Source organism: Prionailurus bengalensis, chromosome B1 (genome assembly GCF_016509475.1).
Source record: "Prionailurus bengalensis isolate Pbe53 chromosome B1, Fcat_Pben_1.1_paternal_pri, whole genome shotgun sequence".
Classification (NCBI taxonomy): Eukaryota; Metazoa; Chordata; class Mammalia; order Carnivora; family Felidae; genus Prionailurus; species Prionailurus bengalensis.
In genome coordinates, this window is record NC_057344.1 from 133800019 (window position 1) to 133824817 (window position 24799).

General features: G+C 36.4%; 1 long non-coding RNA gene across 1 annotated transcript in view; it reads left to right on the forward strand.

Annotated features, from left to right (window-relative positions):
• The first annotated feature begins 728 nt into the window (after window positions 1-728).
• LOC122478678 overlaps window positions 729-24799 on the forward strand; it is a 56062-nt gene continuing 31991 nt past the window's right edge. The window contains exon 1 of the long non-coding RNA XR_006296148.1: window positions 729-789. This is a non-coding gene — a long non-coding RNA (uncharacterized LOC122478678). The remainder of the gene's footprint in view (window positions 790-24799) is intronic.

The window sequence follows — 24799 nt, forward strand, 5'->3', positions numbered from 1 at the left end:
TAGCAATCCCTTAATAAATGATAGCAGTTATTATGTGGAACTTCTAACAACATGATCCTTTATTCATGTTAGAATTAACATTCAGAAATGGTATAATTAATAGATAGATAGATTGGAATAGACATTGTGTAGTACATGTGAATCAAAAATTTAAATTGCTATTACTGAAAATTATATTTTTTGATGTAATGATGCTATATAGAAAGGGAAAAAGTTTTACTCCTATTTCATGAACTCCCACTGGGTTTATAGACTATGGTAATACATGTCATAAGATAGCTTTGATTGAATTTAATGTTGATAGTGGAAACATAATAAAACCTCAGTGAATGTCAACCGTCATAGAATTATTGGCAATTCCTCACAGGAGAGAGGACATGGTTTCGGGGAGAAAAAAAAGGCTTACTCTTATAGCCGTTCAGTAGAAAGCCAAGAATAGCTAGACCTCCTTTAAAATACTGTGGATTAAAAATGAAGCTGAGGTGACCTCAGGACAAGTATAATACAGAGTTCTAGGGCATAGATGTTAAAGGGCAGCTGTTTAGTAAGCAGGGGTTACACTGTACTTTGCAGTACCAAACCTAATCATTACATAGACTGCAGAAGGCTGGTATACACTGTGATTTGGAGGAACCATGGTGTCCTAGAAAGGTACCTGTAGTGAAGATCAGGGTTATGCGCATCCCATTTCTAAACTGCAGTCCAGCAATCTGACTACTTTGGGTCTCTTTCAGGTCCATGCCAGAACAATTGCACAGTGCACCATGATGCTTGCCACTGTATCCACAGGTGAGTGAATAGCTCAAAAGACTGCTATAGAAATGGCCCTAGTTTTGTCAGCTTGAAACCTCTTTCATTTTCCAAACCTATTATGATACCGTGAAACAAAAAAAGTATGTGATAGAGGTCGGAATCTCCAGATATCCTAAGTAGAAGTATTCTAATCTAGCTTTGAAAGCCCTAATGTCAATTGGCAAGAAAAAAAAAAACTAATCTTTTAGGCGGAAAGTTGATTTTTTTAGGGACCAAAAAATTAAATGTAAACTGGGATTCGTTCATTCATTCATTCATTCATTCATTCATTCAACATTTGAAGACCTAATGTGGGCCAGATACTCAGCCCTGGAAATAGATATGAGCCCTACCCTCATGGGGCTTATCACTGAGTGGATTAGCCAGACTTTGAAGTAAATGTACCGTAAAGTGTTGAATAAAATTCCTAAATCGACGTTTATTTCCCAACAGAATCAGTGTTTAAATGTCACTATTGTTACTATTTGAGAGGAAGAGATTGTTTCTTTCCTTTTTTATTAAATCTCATCACATCTTATATTGCATTGGTGAGACTAAAAAAAAATGTGTTTAGATTCAAGATTCTTAAAGATGGCTTGTCTAGATAAAAATAACAGTAATGGAGCTTTCGTGAAGTGTGCATAAAGTATTCTAATCACTCATTCTGTTGTTAATATTTTAGATTTAAAATATTTGCTTCATTTTCTATATACCTTTTCTGACTATCAGCAACTGATACTTTTAACACAGTGGCTGTAAAAAAAAATTCCTGTTTTTCAGTGATGCAATACTTTTCTAGATGGAATTACCATCCCTACCACATAATTTTCTGCTATCTTTTAATACATAGTCTTGATTTGTCAAATCAAAAGAGAAGGGGAAAAATCTAATCATAAGGATTATTCACTTCTTAAAGTCAAGTCTGCTTCTTCTCTGAAATTCAAATTTCTACAGGAATCTGTTGGTTCTGAGTAAAGAGGATGTTTCATCTTACCTTAAAAGCCTTCAAAGGGACTTTGAAAATCCAGGATTTCTTATCTTTCTCTTTGAAGACTGAAAGTGGCTCACTGTCTTGGACTTTTGCGTGACAATTTTGTACCTGCTGAAATTTAAACTCAGTTTGATAATTTTCTCAGCCAATCACTGTTTAGGATCCCTGATATGGGGTTATAAAGTGTCACCGTGTCTATGAAGCACATAATAACTTCCCCCACTTCCTTCACATACTGATATGTATTTGCTTACTGAACCATTCGGTTCCAAAGGGACCAGACTTACTTTCACTTAATTAAATAGCTCCTGGAAGGCTGTTTTGCATCTTAAATATAGAGAATCAGTGTAACATATCTGAAAAGAGCCACTTAAACTCTGTCACCCTGGCATTTCTTGTCTTACTAAGGTTGGCAATCTAAGAAAACTCTAGGTTTCTTTAGTAAATATGACTACCTATTTAAGACTCCTATCATTCCTGAGGTAGGTATTAAAGTTTCTGTGCTGTAATTCAAGAAACTGTCCACATGCAACAGCCTGACATTGCCTGAGGGGTCTTTAGCATATATAAATAGTAACTGTCATGCAATCTCTCTGACCTAAAGAAATACTTATGTGAGGTTTAAGAATGGATCAGTTTAGTATTCAAACTAAATTTTAAAAATAGATATTCAAAATACCAAAATTATTGTAAGATACCTGGATATGCAAAAGTGCATACAGACAATATATTCAGCTCTCAGTTATCTCTCAGTTATTTGTGTTAGCTGTGAAGGACAAAATAGAAAACCAGATACTATTTTTAGCAGAAAGTTTTGCTACCCTGAACTCGCCATTCTATTGAACCCCATATGTATACCATAATGCAGGTATCCCTATACCATTTATCTCGTCTGTGTGTTCAAAAACTTGACAATCTATGTCTCTTCGTATATTTCTTCAGAACTTTCAGGAATATTCCAATCTTTTCTTTATGTTATAATACCAAAGGATGTGAACCACATAAAAGCACTAATATACCACTACCTAACAGTGGTGAGTTCAGGATTTATATATAGAACTATTACAGGGAAAACAATAATGTTGAAAGAGAATGAAGGGAATGGAAAAAGGATTTGCCATGAAGTTGTGTCTTCATAACAAGCACTTTGTTTTTATTTAGACAGCATGTTTATATGGATAGCTTAAAGGGCTTAACCAAATTTTAAGGAGTCCTGAGTCACTCCTGGGAGCAACTCAATATCTTCTCTCACACAGAGACACCAGTGGAGATTAGTGAACTAAACCTCTCTTCTTGTCCTTTGACTTGAATTAACATGATCTCAATAACTGATAGAACTAGTACAGAAAAATCATTGCTGATAAGATTTAAAGAGAAATATCAACCAGCTTGATCTAATTGACATCCATTGAACACTTCATCCAACTATAGCAGAATAAACATTCTTTTCAAATGCAGGTGGAAGATTTACCAAGATAGACCGTATTCTAGGCCCCCCCAAAAAGTCTCAATAAATTTAAAAGGATTTGAGCCATGCAAAGTATGGTTACTGACCCAAAAAGAATTAAATTAGAAGTCAGTAACAAAAGAAAGAGAAAGAAGTCAGTAACGGATCTCTGGAAAATCTGAATATTTGGAAATCAAATTACATACTTCTAAGTAACCAATCAGTAAAAGAGGAAACCAAAGAGAAATTCAAAATATATTGAATTAATTTTTTTTTCCAATGTTTATTTATTTTTGGGACAGAGAGAGACAGAGCATGAATGGGGGAGGGGCAGAGAGAGAGGGAGAAACAGAATCGGAAACAGGCTCCAGGCTCTGAGCCATCAGCCCAGAGCCTGACGCGGGGCTCGAACTCACGGACCGCGAGATCGTGACCTGGCTGAAGTCGGACGCTTAACCGACTGTGCCACCCAGGCGCCCCCAAAATATATTGAATTAAATAAAAATGAAAACAGAACAATTGATCAAAATTTTCAGGATGTCACTGAAGCACTTCTTAGGGGGAAATTTATAGCACTAAATTCCTGTGTTAGGATAGAAAAAGGTCTCAGGGTGCCTGGGTAGCTCAGTTGGTTAAACATCTGACTCTTGATTTCAGCTCAGGTCATGATCTCACGGTTGTAGGATTGAGCCCCCTGTCCAGCTCTGTGCTGAATGTACAGCCTGCTTGGGTTTCTCCCTCTCTCTCTCTGTCCCTCCCCTGCTCTCATGTGCTCTCTCTAGCCCTCTCTCTCTCTCTCTCTCTCTCTCTCTCTCAAATAAATTAACATTTAAAAAAAGAAGAAAAGAAAAAGGTCTCAAAACAATGACTATGGCTTCTGCCTTAAGTAACTAAAAAAAATTAAATTCAAATTAAGTAAAAGGAAATAAAAAATCAGAACTACAATCAGCAAAATAAAAATATAATAATAATAATAATAATAATAATAATAATAATAGAGGAAAATCAGTGAAACCAAGAGCTGGATTTTTAAGAAGCTTAATAAGATTTATCAGACTCTGATCAGACTAATCAGAGAAATATGAGAGAAGACATAATTATCAATATAAGGAATGAGAGAGATGAAAATACTACAGATTCTATAGACATCAAAAGACAAAAAGGGAATACTAAGAACAACTTTATGCCAGTAAATCCAACAATTTATAGAAATGAATAGATTCCTTGAAACCACCAGAGCTCACCCAAGAAGAAATAGATAAATAACTCTACATCTATTAAAGAAGTTAAATTCATAGCTAAACACCTTCCCCAAGCAGCCTCTTTTCATTTCATACTCTCTCTGTCCCTTTTAATCTAAGCTGTCAGTGTCTCCACTGATACAAATTTTTCAGGAAGCCTTCCATGAATTTCACTCAGTCATACAAATGTCATATCCACAGACCTTTCCACATAATCCCTTCTGTACCTTTGGCATTTGCTAAGATGACTAAAGGACAATGCCCTGAAACTTCTTAGAGGACCTCTAGTTTGAGTTAAAAGATCCACAAAGAACACTCTTAAACTCTTGCAAATATTCTGATCTTTGGATAACTTTCCTGGGTTTCAGCAAAGGGTTGTAGAGTCATACCCTCAGTCTTTTTTCTAGATTATGCCTTCCCGGCAGTGAATCTCTTAATTTTAGCATCTTTTGCTATTGGGGTGGCAGAGATTTTTCAGTTACTGTCAGGTGCTAGTTCATTTTTCTTTAACAGTTCTCAATGTATTTATCTCTTCTTGCATATTACTATAAGCAGCAAGAAGGAGCCAGGCCCCATCTTCAACACTTTGCTTACAAATCTCCTTAACTGTATATCCAAGTTCATTGCTTACAAGTCTGCCACATAACTGCAGGACACAATTCTGCTAAGATATCTTCCATGAAGATAACAAAAATTCTCATTCCTCCAGATTCCAGTAATGCTTTGCTTACTTCCTTCTGAGACCACACCAGCTATGACTTTAACATCTATATTTCTACTAACAGTCTTCCAGCCTCCACCCACTGGCAAATTCTAAAGCCACTCCCACGTTTTAGGAATTATAGCAGCACCCCACTTCCATGTTCAGAAATCTGTACTAGTTTTCTATTGCTGCCTAACAAGTTGCCAAAAATACCTCTGCTCTTAGAGATCTCATTTGGCTGGGTTAGCTTTATCCAAATAATCTCTTTGCCTTAAGGTCAGCTGATTACTAAACTCAATTATATTTGTCAAATCCCTTTTGCCACATAATGAGACATAGTCATAGAAATGATGCATCATCATATTTACGCATTCTCCTCACACTCAAAGGAGTGGGGATTATATAAGCAGAAGGATCATTAGGGGTCATCTTAAAACTCTGTCTACCATACATTTTAATCTATAGCAAAGGAAATAGATCAGTGTCTTCATGGGCTGGGGGAAAGGTAGAAAGAAGGGATGGTAAAGGATCATGATGAAATTTTTTTTTTAATGTTTTTATTTATTTTTGAAGGAGAGAGAGACAGAGCATGAGCAGGGGAGGAGCAGAGAGAGAGGGAGACATAGAATTTGAAGCAGGCTCCAGGCTCTGAGCTGCCAGCACAGAGCCCGACGCAGGGCTCAGACTCACGAGCCGTGAGATCATGACCTGAGCCGAAGTCGGACGCTCAACCCACTGAGCCACCCAGGCGCCCCAGAAATTTTAATAGATACTTTTTACTATCTTAATTGTGGTAATGGTTTCACAGTTATATACATATATCAGAACTTATCAAAATATACACTTTAAATATATGCAGTTTATTATGTGTCAATTATACCTCAGTAAAGCTATTGGGGAAAAAGTAATTAACATATTTCAAATCTTGTAAATTGAGGAGTTAAAACTGTGGTGTTAATAAGGGCATCCCAAAGGGAAACATAAACCCCAATTTATTGTGAAAACCAAACAATTAACTAAAAGTTAAGATCTAAACTCAGAAATCTACATCAGTTTAGTAACTAAGCAAGTTATCTAAATACCTTAATTAGAATTGTTATTCTGTTCCTAAGAGTTTGAAATGAAACCCTTAACCTAGTTGCTACTCTACAACTCTGAACTATCTGCCTAAATTTGGATAAACAGTATCATAAGGGACTTGAATAGGGGTTTCTGTCTATATGGGCAGGTATACAACATCACTACCAGGCATTTTTGATTAGTAGAAACTTAAAAGGCAAAATGTCCAGTTCAACTGCCCAATATTGAATTAATGCCAGTGCAGTTGGAAATTGGTACAATATTATTTTTTAAGAAACAACTATAGTTTTCAGCTATAGAAACATTTTTTTAGATACATCTCTTCTAGCAAGGGGAAAAAAGTGAAATTAAACTACTAGGACTGCAACAAAATAAAATGCTTTTGCACATCAAAGGAAACCATCAACAAAACAAAAAGGCAACCTACTGAATGGGGGAAGATATTTGCAAATTATATAGTGGGTAAGGGGTTAATATCCAAAATATGAAGAACTTACACAATGCAAATAATCCACTTTTAAAATAGGCAGAGAAACAATAGACATTTCTCAAAAAAAGATATTCAGATGGCCAACAGACACATGAAAAGATGTTCCAAGTCACTAATCATCAGGGAAATGCAAATCAAGACCATAGTGAGATGTTACCTCACACCTGTCTGAAAGGCTAGTATTGAGAAGACAAGAAACAACAAGTGTTGGTGAGTATGTGGAGCAAAGGAGCCCTCTTGCACTGTTGGTGGGAATGTTAACTGGTGCAACTTCTGGGGAAAACAGTGTGGAGGTTCCTCAAAAAATTAAAAATAGAATCACCACATGATCCTAGTAATTCCACGTTACTGGGTATTTACTGAAAGAAAATGAAAACAGTAATTCAAAAAGATATATGCAGCCCTGTGTTTATTGCAGCAACAATGCTAATAATAATAGCTAATAATAATAATAATAATAATAATAGCTAAAATATAGAAGCAACCCAAGTGTCCATCTTAGATGAATGGAGGGTGCCTGGGTGGCTGAGTCAGTTAACCATCCGACTCCTGCTGAGGTCATGATCTCGTGGTCTGTGGGTTTGGCCCCACATCACGCTCTGTGTTGACAGCTCGGAGCCAGGAGCCTGCTTCAGATTCTGTGTCTCCCTCTTTCTCTGCCCCTCCCCCTCTCATGCTCTGTCTCTCCCTCAAAAATAAATAAGCATTAACAAAAAAAAATTTTTAATAGGTGAATGGATAAAGAAGATGTAATATATACACACACACATATACACACGCATATATGTATACATACACACACACACACACTACACAATGGAATATTACTCAGCCATAAAAAAGAATGAAATCTTGCCATTTGTGATGACATGGATGGACCTAGAGGATACAATCCTAAGTAAATCAAATCAGAGAAAGACAAATATTATATGATTTCATTCATATGCAGAATTTAAGAAACAAAACAAATGAACAAACAAAAAGAGACAAAAGAATAGACTTAAATACAGAGAACAAATGGGTGATTGCCAGAGAGAGGTGGGTGGGAGGAATAGGTAAAATAGATAAAGGAATTAAGAGTACACTTACCATGATGAGCATTGAGTAATGTGCTCAATAGTAGAATTATTGAATCATTATATTGTACACTTGAAATTAATATAACACTGTATGTTAATTATACTTTGAGTTTAAAAAATAGCTTTTTGAAAAGTGGTAACCATTTCTTCTGGATTCCTTATTCCATTTCCACCAAGTCCACAATTGGCATAACGTTCTCTCAAATACCTTAATTAATGAGAGTATTATAATCGAACCTCAAGTAACAGACATGTCTGTTGGTTAGTCTTAGCATCCACTGTCTTATTATGACTGAGAATACAACAATTGCTACATCACATAATCTTTTCTTGTCGTGAAAAAAAAATCAGTTTTTCTCTTTTCATGGGTATATATGTTATCACCTCCAGACCTGTGTCTCAGATATTGAGAACTAGTAAAAAGTAATGATTAAGATCAGAGACTTTGAAGTCAGATATATCTAGGTCAAACTGCTGCCTGTTACCTACTATGTGACTTTGGAAAAGAAACCTAGTTTCTCTAAGATTCAGTTTCCTCATCTGTAAAATTATGTTATAATACCTAACACTGAGCACTTAGAACACGATATGCCCTATACACAATAATCTAAGCCCATTATCTCATGTAGTCCTTGAAATGATCATACATGGTAACACTGTTTATCCACATCATAGGGATTAAGAAAGTGGGTCCTAAGTTGGCACAACCAATAAGTGACAGAGCCAAGATTTTCTGACCTTTGAACTTGGCTTTTAGCCACTGCACTGAATTAATTGCCTACTTCATGATGACTTTGTGGAAGTAATGTATGGAAAACTGCTCAGTGTCCAGCACACACACATAAATCCTGATAAGGGGAGCTGTTATGAATTTCATGATTATTTATGAAGTCTGAGCCCTTTCCTTGTCACTGCCCAAATGTTCCTAGGATTATTTGCACCGTGATTCCTTTTAAATAAGACCCCAAAACTTTGGCACTTATTTTATTCAGTACTATAATTACTAGTATTTGGGGAAAACAAAAGTCTAATGGCCCTCATTCTCTCTCTCCTACTGAGTGCTAAGTCTTCTAACAGGTTTGCTTCCCAGTCTCTCAGTCCTACTCCCAAATCTCTCACACAGATGCTTGTGAGGAAGTGGAGAAAAGGAACCTTCTGCGGCCCCTGTTGAAAACAGTATGGAAGGTTCTCAAAAAACTAAAAATAGGGGCACCTGTGTCGCTCAGTCAGTTAAGCATCTGACTTCAGCTTAGGTCATGATCTCACGGTTTGTGGGTTTGACCTCTGTGTCAGGCTCTGTGCTGACAACTCAGAGCCTGGAGCCTGCTTCAGATTCTTTGTCTCCCTCTCTCTCTGCCCCTCCCCCACTCACGCTCTGTCTCTTTCTCAAAAATAAGTAAACATTAAAAATTTTTTTAATTAAAAATAAAACTACCATATGATCCAGCACTTCCACTTCTGTGTATTTATCTGAAGAAAACAAAAACATTAACTCAAAAAGGTGTATGCACTCCCATGTTCATTGCAGCATTACTTAGCCAAAATATGGAAACAACCTAAGTGTCCTAATCTAGTAATCATAATTGATGGATTAATGGATAAAGAAAGTGTGGTATGTATATACAATGGAATATTATTCAATCATAAAAAAAGGAAGAAATATCACCATTTGTGACAACATGAATGGACCTTGAGGGCATTATGCTAAGTGAAATAAGTCAGAGAAAGATAAATAACATATGATCTTATGTGGAATTAAAAAACACAAAAACAAACAAACACACAAAATTAGCTCATAAATGCAGAGAAGAGATAGGTGGTTGCCAGAGGCAGAGGGCAGGGGAGATAGGCAAAATGAGTGAAGGGGGATCAAAAAGTACAAACTTCTAGATGTAATATATAGCATGGTGACTACAGTATATAATGTATTGCATATTTGAAATTTACTAAGAGAGTAGATCTTAAAAGTTCTCATTTTTTTGGTGCACCTGGGTGACTCGGTTAAGCGTCTGACTTCAGGTCGTCGTCTCACAGTCTGTGAGTTCGAGCCCCACATCGGGCTCTGTGCTGACATTTAATGTTTAATAAACATTTAAAAAAAAAGTTCTCATTTTTTAAAAAAAAAATGTGGACAAGCACCAAAGGCAAGGGAAACTGAAGCAAACATGAACTATTGGGATGTCAAGATAAAAAGCTTCTGCACAGCAAAGGAACCAATCAACAAAACTAAAAAGCAACCAGTGGAATAGGAGAAGATATTTGCGAATGACATATCAAAGGGTTAGTATCTAAAATCTACAAAGAACTTATCACTCAAACTCAACACTCAAAAAACAACCCAACTAAGAAATGGGCAAAAGACATGAATAGACACTTTTCCAAAGAAGATATCCAGATGGTTAACAGACACATGAAAGATACTCAGCATTGCTCATCGTCAGGGAAATACAAATCAAAACCACAATGAGATATGATCTCATACCTGTGAGAATGGCTAAAATTAAAAACACAAGAGAAGGCATTTGGGTGAATCAGTCAGTTGAATGTCATTCTTTTGGTTTTGGCTCAGGTCATGGTCTCCCAATTTGTGAGTTCAAGCCCCACATTGGGTTCTGCACTGGCAGTGTGGAGCCTGCTTGGGATTCTCTTTCTCTCTCACTCTCGCTCTCGCTCTCTCTCTCTCTCAAAATAAATAAATAAACTTAAAAAAAGAAAAATAAGTAAAATCAACGACACAAGAAATAACAGGTGTTGGTGAAGATGTAGAGAAAGGGGAATGCTCTTACACTGCTGGTGGGAATACATACTGGTGCAGCCACTCTGGAGAACAATATAGAGGTTCCTCAGAAAACTAAAAATAGAACTACCTTACAATCCAGCAGTTTCCCTATTGTATTTACCCAAATCATATAAAAATACAGATTCGAAGAGGTATATGCACCCCAATGCTTATAGCAGCATTATCAACAATAGCCAAACTATGGAGAGAGCGCAAATGTCCGTCGACTGACAAGTGGATAAAGAAGATGTAGTTTACATATACAATGGAATATGAGCCATCAAAAAAATGAAATCTTGCCATTTGCAGTGACATGGATGGAGCTAAGAATGTATTATGCTAAGCGAAATAAGTCAGAGAAGACAAATATCATGATTTCACTCATGATGAATTTAAGAAACAAAACATGAACATATAAGAGACTATTAATGATGGAGAACAAACTGAAGGTTGATGGAGGGAGGTGGGTAGGAGATGAGTTAGATGGGTATTAAGAAGGGCACTTGTGATGAGCACTGGGTGTTGTATGTAAGTGATGAATCACCGAATTCTGCTTTTAAAACCAGTATTGCACTGTATACTAACTAAAATATAAATTAAAAATAAATGTGATCAGTGATATTCATTGCTGTTTCTTATATTAGCAAAAAAACCCAGAAACAACCTAAATGTCCATCACTAGGGGACTAGATGAATGAAGAATGATATATTTTTAAATGCATAACATAACTGGGGTGCCTGAGTGGCTCAGTCGGTTGAGCAGCTGACTCTGGATTTTGGGCTGGTCATGATCTGATGGTTCATGAGATCAAGCCCCATGTTGGGCTCCATGCCTATAGCACAGAGCCTGCTTGGGATTCTCTCTCCCTCTCTTTTGCCCCTCCCATCCTTCTCTCTCTCCCCCTCTCTCCCTCTCTCTTTCTCTCTCTCTTTCTGTTTCAAAATAAATAAACATTTTTTTTAATCTAAAATATATAATTATATAACTATATAGCAGTTAAAAAGAAATGAACTAGAACTCTACATCTCAACATGGATAGATGAAAAATAAATAGTTAAGAAAAACAGTATAGTCACTGATATGTTTTCTGTCTTTACAGTTTTGCCTTATACAAAATGTTGTATGAATGAAAACATACAATATATAGCCTTCTTTCTGGCTTCTTTCACTTAGCTTAATACATTTGAGATTCATCCATATTGTTTTAGATAGCAGTAGTTCCTTACTGTTCAAATATTTTGCCCAATTTTTTATTGAACTGTTTCCTATGTAACACTGCTCTAAAATATAAAATCTTAGGAAGGCTTTTTTAATAAAAATTTTTTTTGTGATATTATTGATATTCAGAAATCTTCAGTTCTCTTGGATTTAGATTAGAATCCATTGGCTATTTTGAACAAAGTCATTTGAGAAAATCCTCAGTTTATTTGAAGCACTTAAATCATACTTTAATTTTAAAGAAAAGACTCCCAAATTAAAATAATCCATTGAGTGAAGCCTACTTAATTCTTGATCATTCTTTTTTTTTTTAAATATTTTTTTTTCAACGTTTTTATTTTATTTTTGGGACAGAGAGAGACAGAGCATGAACGGGGGAGGGGCAGAGAGAGAGGGAGACACAGAATCGGAAACAGGCTCCAGGCTCCGAGCCATCAGCCCAGAGCCTGACGCGGGGCTTGAACTCACTGACCGCGAGATCGTGACCTGGCTGAAGTCGGACGCTTAACCGACTGCGCCACCCAGGCGCCCCTTGATCATACTTTCAATATCTCTTTAGTAATAGGATTATGCAAATTGAAAGAAGAACAGTGTTACTGAAGTCCTCCAACCCTTAAAGAAAATTGTGGAATATGTTAAAGAATTACAGAAAAATTTATCCCTTCAAGTGTCAAGACTGTTCTTAAAAGGGATATTACTTATGAACAAGATAAGAAGTTCTGACTTGAAATGGATTATTATTATGACACTTGTCATTACTGTTTTGTTATATGATTTAATCCCTTGAAGGATTTTATTCTTTTATATGGATGTTTCTAAATACTCTTCTAGCATGGGAGCAAGTGGAATTATCGTGTGCAATGTTGAAGAAAGGAACAAACATTGACAACAATGCTTTTGTCAGTGGACAACATTTTCAAAAGTCATTTATCAATCAATGGAATATAATCCTGAAGATTAAAAAACTAAGTTATATGGTAGAAGATGGTATTATGTGCTTCAATATAAAATTTACTAAATCACTAAAAATCACTAAATTTAAAAAGTGATTCTAAAAGTTTATGACAGTACATACCAGTTAATAATACTAATATTGAATGTGTTTTTCCATTAATGAATGTTCAGTGGACAAGAAGAAACTAAAAATTTTCCACAGACCACTGTAGAAACTATGTCACAATGCAAATTAAACATAGACTGTAATGCAAAATTTTGTAAGTAAATTTTGCAAGGTAAATAACTGTTAAAGACAATCAAATCATGAGGGAAATATGATTAAAGAAAGAGGTATGTAGTTTAGATATTTTTAAAATTTGTTTCGGATAAACAACAAATACTTTAGTATAATTCTGTCCCATGCAATATTTTGTCTTTTATCTCAATTTATATTAGCATAGGTGATTAGAAATCACTCAAATTTAACTGGGCATTCTGTATTTTCATTTGCTAAATCTGGCAACCCTAGGTTGGATTCAGTAAGAAGATAGAGTCTGCTCTCCAAGTGGTCATTTTGTGATTTTATTTTTTTCTTTTCAAAAAATGACAGTCAGAAATCTGAGGAGAATCAGTGGTCTCACACTCTGGCACAAGCATTCATAAGCCTTAGTAGGTTGCAGGGAATTCCCAATCTCATATCCCATCACCTCCCAGACCAATTCAGAGGAGAAAAACAAACTAGGAAGGACTATGCTATAGAATTGTTTAGATAAAGCTGCCACAACTGAACTTTTCTGAATATGAACAGCTACTTCAGTCTGAAATAGAACTCTTCCAAGACTAGTTGTACTACCTTTGGCTACCATTCATATATAGCAAATTTGTAGAGAAAGGCATTGGGCTAAGGCTCCATGAAGGACACAGGTGATTTGCTCCTAAGGAGTCTCCATTTTTCATATCATCAGTGGTTTTCTGTCAGTTACCTATTATGTTACATACTTTGCATGTCTTACCTATAGTATTTTTATTGTATTAATATTTATATATAAACTTTGTGGAATTAATATAAATATATTCATAAATTATTTTAGTTAAAGCAAACTTTTAATATCCAACAGCTTTTTTTAAGTATAATTGGCATACAATGTTATATTAGTTTCAGGGGTATAACATACTGATTCCACAGTTCTATACATTACTCAGCACTCACCACAATAAGTGTAGTAACTATCTGTCATCATACAACATTATTATGACTTTTTTTAAGGTATAAGTGTTTTTATTTAAATTCCAGTTAGTTAACATACAGGATAATATTAGTTTCAGGTATGCAATACAGTTATTCAACACTTCTGTACAACACCTGGTGCACTCCTTAACCACCATCATCTATTTAACCTATCCTCCCCACCTACCTCCCCTCTGGTAACCATCAGTTTATCAGTTTGTTCTCTATATTTAAGAGTCTGTTTCTTCATTTACCTCTCTCTTTTTCCTTTTTTTCCCTTTGCTCATTTGTTTCTTAAATTCCTCATAGGAGTGAAATCCTAGGGTATTTGTCTTTCTCTGAGTGACTTATTTCACTTAGGATAATACTGTCTAGCTCCATCTATGTCATTGCAAATGGCAAGATTCCATTCTTTTTTCTGGATGAGAAATATTCCATTTTATACATATACCACATCTTCTTTATCCATTCATCTATTGATGGACACTTGGGTTGCTTCCATAAGCTATTGTAAATAATGCTGCAGTAAACATAGGGGTGCATGTCATTTGAATTAGTGCTTTTGTTTTATTTGGGTAAATACCCACTAGTGGAATTACTAGAGCATGTGGTAATTCTGTCTTTAATTCTTTGAGGAATCTCTGTACTGTTTTCCACAATGGTTGCACCAGCTTACACTCCTACCAACAGTGCCCGAGGGTTCCTTTTCTCCACATCCTCTCTAATACTTGTTATTTCTTGTCTTGATACTAGACATTCAGACAGGTGTGAGGTAGTATCTCATTGTGGTTTTGATTTGCATTTCTCTGATGATTAGTGATGTTGAGCATCTTTTCATGTTTGTTGACCATCTGTATGTCTTTTTTGGAGAAATGTCTGTTCAGGTCCTCGGCTCATTTTTTAATCAGATTGTTTGGGTTCTTTGGTGTTACGTTTGTAAGTTCTTCATATATTTGAGATATTAATTCCTTATCTAATATATCATTTGCAAATATCTTGTCCTATTCAGTCGGTTGCCTTTTTGTTTTGTTAATTATTTCCCTTCTATGCAAAAGCTTCAGTATATAACAGCTTTGATAGTCAATCCTGATTATTGAAAGATTCCATATTTGGTAATTCACCAACTCACTGATGTTTATTTATAACACCCAAATCAATATTACAGTCATTTTATGGTCAATTGAGGACATGAGCATGCACAGAGAAACAAAAAAATTGAGTTGTCTTACATGTAAGTTCCTAGCTGAGGTCAAAAAATGTAATGCTTAGAGTTCTTGTTTCAGCTGTCATACTGTAAATAAGTGTCCTTTCTGTGGTCTATTTAATGCCACACTTTAGTATTTTGTACTTTCTGTTTATGATTTTGCTGTTTAAAATTGTCCCCAACCACAGTACTGAAATGGTATCTAGTGTTCCAAAATATAAGAGGGATGTGATGTGTCACATGGAGAAAATACATGTTCAGTGAACTTCATTAAGGCATGAGGTATAGTGCTGTCATCCATTAATTCAATGTTAATTAATCAATATATATTAGTAGAGTGTCTTGAAATAGAAACACACAGAAAACAAGGATATGTATTGATCAGTGGATGAAAATGTTGTGACCCATGGTTCATAGGAATCTAACCCAGTATATCCACTAGAAGCAATGGTTCAGTGTTTAAGGCAACTGAACAGAACATAACTACCTTGATAAGAAGAATCAACTGTGTGTGTGTGTGTGTGTGTGTGTGTGTATTTATATCAGAATCAGTTTTCCTGAAATATATTACTTACCTCTACTATGTGTGACACACTTTGATAATCTCTCATATTTCCTTTTAATGCTTACAAATGTCTGAACTCCCTGCATTAATTTATAACCCATTAATAGATTATGATTAGCACTGTTCTAGCACAGAAGGAACAGCAGTTTTTTCTAAGATTGTAAATAAAGGTGGTATTCAGTGTTTATGGGAAAAATAATGGGACAAGTTAAATGATTGCATTCTGATGAAATCTGAAAAGTGGTAGCAGTACTGCATGTTTTTTATTATTTTTCATCCTTTCAGATACATGTTAGTTTCTATTTTCCCATTGGATATATAGCAGCCATTGAATGTAAGAACTGTTTAATTCATAGACACTATTTTTCTTTTGAATTTGAGGGAGTTCATAACCTTTTATAAATGAAGCAGTAAAGAAAAGAATGGTTTGTGATCAAGTTTAAGGCAGAAGGCCAGAAACTTCATAGGTGGAAAAGTGGACAATTATTCTTTGCATGCTAAATAAGACTGGCTAATATCTTTCAGCAAATATTTGGTTGGAACAGTTCTGTGTGGGATATTGGTTTGAAGGGGCAATGGCAAGATTGTCCCAGCTTTGTTCTGCTAGGTTATTAGCCCAATTTAGTCCAAATTAGTCTGTTCTGATATAATAAAGGAAGAATTTCTATCATGATTATTAATTAGTTTTTAATAACATAGCAGTGTATTAGTCAGGACATAGTAGAGTATGCTGCCGGAATGAATAAGTTCCAATAAATAAGCAGCTTAGAACTTAGAGGCTTATGTTTGTTCATGTCTCAATTCAGTGCAGGCCAGATAGCTCTCCTGTGGGCAAAAGACTCATGAACCAAGGCTGTTTCCTGGGTTTTTTAATTTTTTAATGTTAATTTTTGAGAGAGAGTGGATGAGTTGGGGAGGAGTAGAGAGAGAGGGAGACACAGAGTCTGAAGCAGGCTCCAGGTTCCAAGCTGTCAGCACAGAGCCCAACACGGGGCTCGAACCCACGAACCGTAAGATCATAACCTAAACTAAAGTTGGACACTTAACCGACTGAGCCATCCAGATGTCCCTAGGCTGTTTCCATTTTGTTCTACCAATATGCAGCTTCAAGGTCACCCTGGCATTACTTTTCTGAAGATGGGGAAGAGAAGACAAAGAACATAAAAGACTGTTCTGGATATTTTAGACATCAAGTCTAGAAGTGGTTCTTTACTTTTGTCCATGTTCTGCTGGCCAGGAGTCAGTCACAGGGCCAACCAAACTCCAAGGGAAGCTAGGAAATGTGGCGGAGCATTCAGATATGGAAGAACACTAATAGTCTTTGCCACAGACAGCAGTTTTTCCAGCCTCCATGCTGATCCTCGCATTTGTGCAGGAAACTTGAATCTCGGTTGATTATGTGGCTGAGGATACTTTAACTCTCTGTGTTCATGGTTATTAATAAATATTATTGTCTTTAATAAAAACATTTGAAGACATCTATGACTATTGTAAAGATGGGACTAAGAAAGAGGGAGGCCTACAAAGTAGATTACTCCTACATATATTTTATAGTATCTAAAATTTGCATTTTTCCAAATGTGGCTCCTAGATAACTTGAGTCTGAATCACCTTGATTAAAATTGTTAAATCTAATTTTTTTAATGTAGATTTCAGGGAACCACTTCTGACCTATTAAATCAGAATGTGTCTTCGTAGAGCTCAGGAATATGAATTTTAAGATACTTCTTTGATTATTCCTGTGTGCACTGGTATCTGAGAACCAGTGCCCAACAAACAGAAATCTCTTCTGCTTGAAAGCTTAAGCTTTCTGTGATTACAAAATAACCTCAGATCTGAGAGCCAATTTCAATCTTCTTTTCTAAATGAGAAAAGCCAAGGACAGAAAATTCTAGGATTTAAATTGTCGCAATTTTGGCTGAAACAGATGGTAACAGAGCCCAGATAATCAAGGCCAGAAAAAGAGGAAAGCAGGACAGACCTAGCTTAGACACCAAAACCCCTCAAATCTTTATTTGATGTGTGCATGTGTGTAAGCATCATCTCTACTACTTCCTTTCTCATCACATTTTCTAAGTCAACCGTCCCTTCCCCTTCAAAGTGTCTACTGAACAAAAGCCACCTGCCAACCTAGCCTTTCTGCTAATATTAAATGTTGTAATAATAACATTCTCATCACAAGGCTGCTCTAAAGATTCAATAAGAGAATGTGTGTGAAGTATTTAACTCAGTTCCTGACCTAGAAGGCTAAATAAATGACAGCGATTATAAAAATCTGACATAACCACTGACAGACCAGTGGTGTTTCCGGTGAGCCAAGAAATTGAAAGTTCTGACAGACCATTTCCCAAGGAAGAGTTGTGAATGGTTGATACAGATGACCCGATGGATACATCATGACATCCACCAGAAGATGAGTTAGGAATGTCAGACCACCCAAGTACACCCTGTCCCATGGAGTATTGCCAGGGTAAATGATACATAGCCCAACCCCACCTCTACCACCACCCAACCCACCCACTCAGAGAAGGTTTTAAGCCAAATGTAAATCAGTGGATAACTTGCCTACATTTGCCTCTTATAGACATGTCCTTGGAGTCTCCTCAAACAACAAACCAACCATCAGTTCAGAAAATGACAGGGTTCGATTTTAATGGGTCTCTCTGCCCCCTCACAGGGATGTGGTCAGGAAGAGAAAGAGAGAGGAAGGGGGAGGGGAGTCCAAAGTGCCTAAGACCACAAGAAGAATCATGCTACAGTGTTTTACATGAGCTATTACGAATTTAAAGAAGCAAAGGCTAAGACAACATCCCCTTTAATTTGGGTATGTGAGATCTAAGCAAAGCTGAAAAGAAGACTGTTGTTTAACATTGAAAAAGAAGGATTCTTCCAAAATATTAATGGAATGGTCGTAAGAAAGGGAAAATAGCTTGCTGTGTTTTTTAAACTGTGGGTCACAACCCATTAATGAATCATAAAATCAATTTTAGTGTATTTTTAATGGAAAAAATAGAACAGGACATCATACATAGTGAAGATATTTGACAAAGGTTTATTTCTGTTTGTGTATGTATTTGGGCTATACTATAATATTTATTTTTAATAGTGGATTATAGTAAGAAAAGTTTGAAAATGTGTAGCAAAAAGCCACTTGCTCTGGAATCACAGGGAGTTTGAATGCAGGCTCTATTGCTTTTTAATTTTATGACTTGAACAAGCCTCAATTTCTTCAGATGTAAAATGGGAATAATGTCTATAAGAATTCTTGGGAAGTAAATAGGATCTTGTATATAAAACCCTTTAGCACAGTGTCTGCCACAAAATAGTCACCCAATAAATGTCAGTTTCCTTCTATCCACTTAAAGTATTTTGTATATAGGTATATTCAGGTACCAAAGCAGCAATTATTTAATTTTCCCTTGGCCTCAGTTTCTTCATTCTGAAATAATGTAGAGCTTTGCCTGCTCTATAATTGTCCAATTTAATTAAAAAAGGTCATTCTATTATTACATCAGAAAGATTCTCATTGAAATGTATTACAAATCGCAAATGACAAATGGATTTTTTTAAGTAAACTTTTTGTTTGGATATAAATAGACTCACATGAGGTTGTAAGAAATAATAGAGAAACTTTGTATACCTGTAATAATAAGAATATACATTTGGTCTTTGTCCTTGGTTCCTGGCACACAGCTGCTAAAACCTTTGGCATCTCCAGAATGACAGGAGTGCCTTTTGTATACTGAGATGGCTGGTGACCAGAGCTCCTAGGTACATTCAGGATGGATGCTGGTCATCAGAAAGACCAAAGCATGATCAGAGGGTTGAAACTTATTTTAAGTTTTTATTTTAATTCCAGCTAGTTAACATATATCGTTACATTTGTTTCAGGTGTACAATAAAGTAATCAACAATTTCATACATCATCCTGTGCTCATCCTTAATCCCTATCACCTATTTAACCCATCTCCTACCCACCTCTTCTCTGGTAACCATCAGTTCTCTCTAGTTAAGAATATTTCCTGGATTGTTTCTCTCTCATTTTTTTCCCTTTACTCATTTGTTTTGTTTCTCAAATTCCACACATGAGTGAAATCATGGTATTTGTCTTTCTCTGACTGACTTATTTCACTTACCATTATACTCTCTAGCTCCATCCACATCATTGCAAATGGCAAGATTTTTTTTCCTAGCTGAATAACATTATGGTGTGTGTGTGTGTGTGTGTGTGTGTGTGTGTACATACATATACATATCTTCTTCATCCATTCATCTATTGATAGACACTTGCATGATTCTGCTATAAATATGGGGGTGCCTATCTCCCTTCAAATAAGTGTTCTTATACTATTTCCCATGCCCTCCTCCTCAAGTCTGATAATTTGCTAGAACCTTTCACAGAACTTTAGGAAGGCACTTTACTTACTGGTTTATTATAAACCATTCCTGCCCCCTGACCTCCAAGGAGGGGAGAGAGGCTAGAGATTGATTCAGTCACCAATGGCCAATGATTTAATTAATAATTCCCACATAATAGAACCTCCATACATACCACTAATGACAGGGTTCAGAGACATTCCAGGTTAGTAAAAAAAAAAAGTTGAGGTGCTGGGAGGATGGTGAACCCAGAGAGGACATGGAAACTCCAACACCTCTCCCCTCTATACCTTCCCCTACACATCTCTTCCATTTGGCCATTCTTGTGTTGTGTCTTTACAATAAACCAGTAAGTAAAGCGCCTTCCTAAAGTTCTATGAACAGTTCTAGCAAATTATCAAACCTGAAGAGAAGGTTATGGGAACCCCTGATTTATAGCCAGTCAGCTAGAAGTGTGGGAAGCGTGGAACTTGTAGTTGGAATCTCAAAATGGGGGTGGTCTTATGGAACTGAGCCCTGTACTTGTGAGATCTGATGCTAACTTCATTTAACTTTTCTGAGCCTCAGCAATTTCACTGGCAAAAGGGTGAATAATAATAATGCTTTTTATGCCTACCTCACAGGATTATTGTAAGAATCAAACAAGACTGTGCTCGTGAAAATACTTTGTAAACAGAAAAGGACTATAAGTGCATTAGTTATTATTGTGGATATAATATTTTCCCTTTTGCTATGAAAAAGGTAATTATACATAAGTATTCTATAGCCTAGTTCTGATGTGGTTCACATGGTAGATACTGCTAAGTAAAAGAATATGGTAGTATTTTCCAGTCTGCTGACTCCATGTTCTTCTTTAAACCCCCACTTCCTGCTGCTACTCCTACTGCTACAGCCTACAGAACAGGAGCTGGGGGCACCTGGATGGCTCAGTCAGTTGGGCATCAGACTTTGCCTCAGGTCCATGATCTCACAGTTCATGGGTTTGAGCCCCGTATCAGGCTCTGTGCTGACAGCTCAGAGCCTGGAAACTTCTTTGAATTCTATGTCTTCCTCTCTCTCTGCTCCTCCCCCACTCATGTTCTGTCTCTCTCAAAAATAAATATTAAAAAAAAAATTAGTGATTTGTGTACCTCTACTGGGACAGCAGCCTTCCTCTGTTCTGGTGTGGAGGTGGTAACAGGAAAAAGTTGGCAGAGAGAGGATAGATGTAGACACCTAATCAGTGGACAGGGAAAATTATAGCAAATTGACATCACATGCACAAAATGTTTAGAAGAGACTATACCAAAGAACATTGCAAAGTAAATTATTCCCATTTAAATTTAAAACATTGTCAAAGTTAGAAAATATAAACCAATATCTCAGCGATACATGTATTCAAGGAAGGTATTATTTTATACAAGCTTAAGTTAATGCTTAGTTCTTTTGCTATAGAATACCCCCTCCCTGATATCAAAGGATGTGTCCTCTGTGAGAGACAGGCTGGGGTGAGGATCAGTCCCCACAAGAGAAAGCTATTTAAGTTTGGTGGACCTAGGTCTTCACTTGGAGTATTGTCACAGTGCTCAGTCATAAGGGAAATTTACCAAACTTTCTGGTTTTCAGGGCCATAATTATGTCTGTATTTTGTCTAAATTGATGGCTTCTATGTTTGAAAAGGCAGGAAGCTATACCACAGTCATCCTCAGAGTTTGAAGATGTATGATAATTAATGTCACCAACATGCCCAAGTTGCAAATCAGGACAGGATTGATTCATTATTCAGAAATGTGGATGCTGTTTTCATCAGGGCTGTATTTCATCAGTATCTAAAATCATGTCAGAGTATGGAAATAGTAAAAGGACACAAGATCACAGTGTACAGTTTGACTTAATCAGCACAACATAAAATCACATCTCTAAAATAATTCTGATTTGCACTAATGCTGGCAAATCAGTTTTTTAACTTTATTTATTTTGAGAGAGAGCATGAGGAGAGGAGGGACAGAGAGAGAGAGAGAGAGAGAGAGAGAGAGAGAGAGAGAGAGAAAGAGAGAGAGAGAGAGAGAAAATCCCAAGCAGGCATCAGCATGAAGTCTGATGTAGGGCCTGATCCCATGAACCATGAGATTATGACCTGAGCCACAATCAAGAGTTGGACACTTAACCAATTGAGCCATCCAGGCACCGCAGCAAATCAGACTTTTAAGCAGGCATACTACAAAATAGCAGAAAAGAATATTCTTCATACATAATTTGTTAAACTTTAAGTTTGAATTACACGTTTTAATCACAAAAAATAGCTTCATAAAGGGGTGCCTGGGTGGCTCAGTTGGTTGAGTGTCCAACTTTGGCTCAGGTCATGATTTCACAGTTCGTGGGTTCAAGCCCCATGTTGGGCTCTGTGTTAACAGCTCAGAGCCTGGAGCCTGCTTTGGATTCTCTGTCTCCCTCTCTCTCTGCCCCTCCCCTGCTCACACTGTCTCTCTCTCTCTCTCTCTCTCTCTCTCTCTCTCTCTCTCTCTCTCAAAAATAAACATTAAAAAATTAAGAAAAGAAAATAGCTTCATAAAAATAAGAAAATAAGCTTTTCTGTATATATTACGTGTATTATATGTTCAATATTATATAATGAAGTAAGAGCAATTTTAAGGTAGGACCAGATTTCTTGATTAGTTACTATCTAGATGAAAAGGTAAACAGGTAAACAGGTAAAATTTTGATAGACATCATCCAAGGTACAAGTGAATGATACCAAGAGACCCTACCCTGGGGTCTACTACTTGGATACATCCTGTAGAAAATCCAAGTAGGTCTTCATTCAGATGCTCTTCTCCTCAGATTCTGAGCCATTGTTTCTTTCATGGATGAGGCAGACAATTGGTGTAATTATTCTTCAGACTCTGTCTTGTGGATCTGTCACATTAGGACATAGGGCTTTGAGGTCTCCATCAAGTTTTTATGCAGACACTTTCAGATAGCCATAGGTTCTCTTCTGAGGAAAGAGGCTTCCTGCTATATCTGCTGACATAAAGCAAGAGAATTGTCCAGATTCTTAATTTTATTAAGAATTTTTTAACTTTGCCCCTTTTTGCTTGATAACTAAACGGTATATATCTTTAATCAGTTATACTCAATAGGTACACTTCAAAATTGAGGACAGAAGCTTCAATTTAGAAGTAACTATGACCAGGTACCTGCTGTCTGGTTGAGGAAGTGATATTGAGAAATTGTGAGAAGCACATTAAATTTCTAGGCCTCTAGATTGCTTTATCCTTGTATAAACTGGAGAAAGTAACCCTATCCCAACTAATAACAATTGCTAGATCTTTTGAGGATTTAAATATGTGCTAAGCAATAAGAGCTTTACATGAATTAATTTATTTCTCACAATAATCCCCACTTCACAAATGAGGAAACTGAGGCACAGAGAGGTTAAGTGCTTTATTCAGAACCTGAGTAGTGAATAGTGGACTCAAGATCCAAACAGTTGGTGGAATGGGTAAGAAAACCTAGAGTCACTTTTCTGGCTCAATCCAAAGAAGTCTGTGAAACATTTTTGTAACTCATTTTTTTGGCTCGATTTTATATTCCTATTCTTGTTTTTCCTTCCTTCATCATCTATTTCCAACATCTTGATTGTATTAACTTTTGTATGTTCCCTTGGGTTTTTTCTCCTTAATCAAGGTTGTTCATAAATAAAATGCCAATTATGACTTTTATTCCAAAGTATTGTTATCTATGATTAACCATAACCATCATTATCAATAATATGAAACATGTATATTTGTTCAAAATATCCTGGACCCTTAACTGAAAAATATCAAAATTTAGTCAATAGAAAGTGAATGGGATTTGGCCAGATTAGTACCATGTAAAATCTGTGAAATGAAATTTAAAAGGCAATGTCTTGTCCCTTCCCCTTCCCTTTCCCACTGTGAAGAAGTCAGCAAGATGGCTGAAAGGGTTAGTGCAGCAAAGAGTTTGGGGCATCATGGGGAGGCATAGGCCAACGGGTGTATTGGTCAAGGGCGTAAGACAATAGGGAGTAAGGAGACTGAGGTAGCAGAAGGAGGAAATGACTGATTTAGTTGGGAATTGATTACACTGAGAAAATGAGTAAGCATATTGGGGAAAATAAGAGCCAAGTTTCTTACTGCCAGAAAAGGTATTTGAACCATAGGAAGGGGGAAATGTTAGGAAAAACCTTGACGTATGGGATTAGAGTCAGAGGTAACAATGTGAACTTACTGTTTTATAATACATATATACACATGGAAATAGAAATATTTATGGATACACACACACACACACACACACACACACACACACACACACACTTATATAGCCTAGTTCTGTCTACTAAGAAAACCTGGAAGCAATGATACTCCAGGAGTAATGAGCACACCAGGCACCTACATTTTGGTTTCTAAATACCGTTCTCCACAAAGAATCAGAGCACTTTGGAAAAATCATTGGTTCTAACAATGAGGCAAATAAAATACAGAATGACCCTGGAATATCTTTTTATATCAGAAAGTGTGTAAATACTCATAGAATGATGAGGATATGTCAAAGGGGCACAGGAGCCTGGGACCCCCCCCCCCCCGGCCAATCTGGGGACAATTTGAACATCAAAATAAATAATAGTAGTAACTGATTACAACCAGTAATAAAATAGGAATCCAT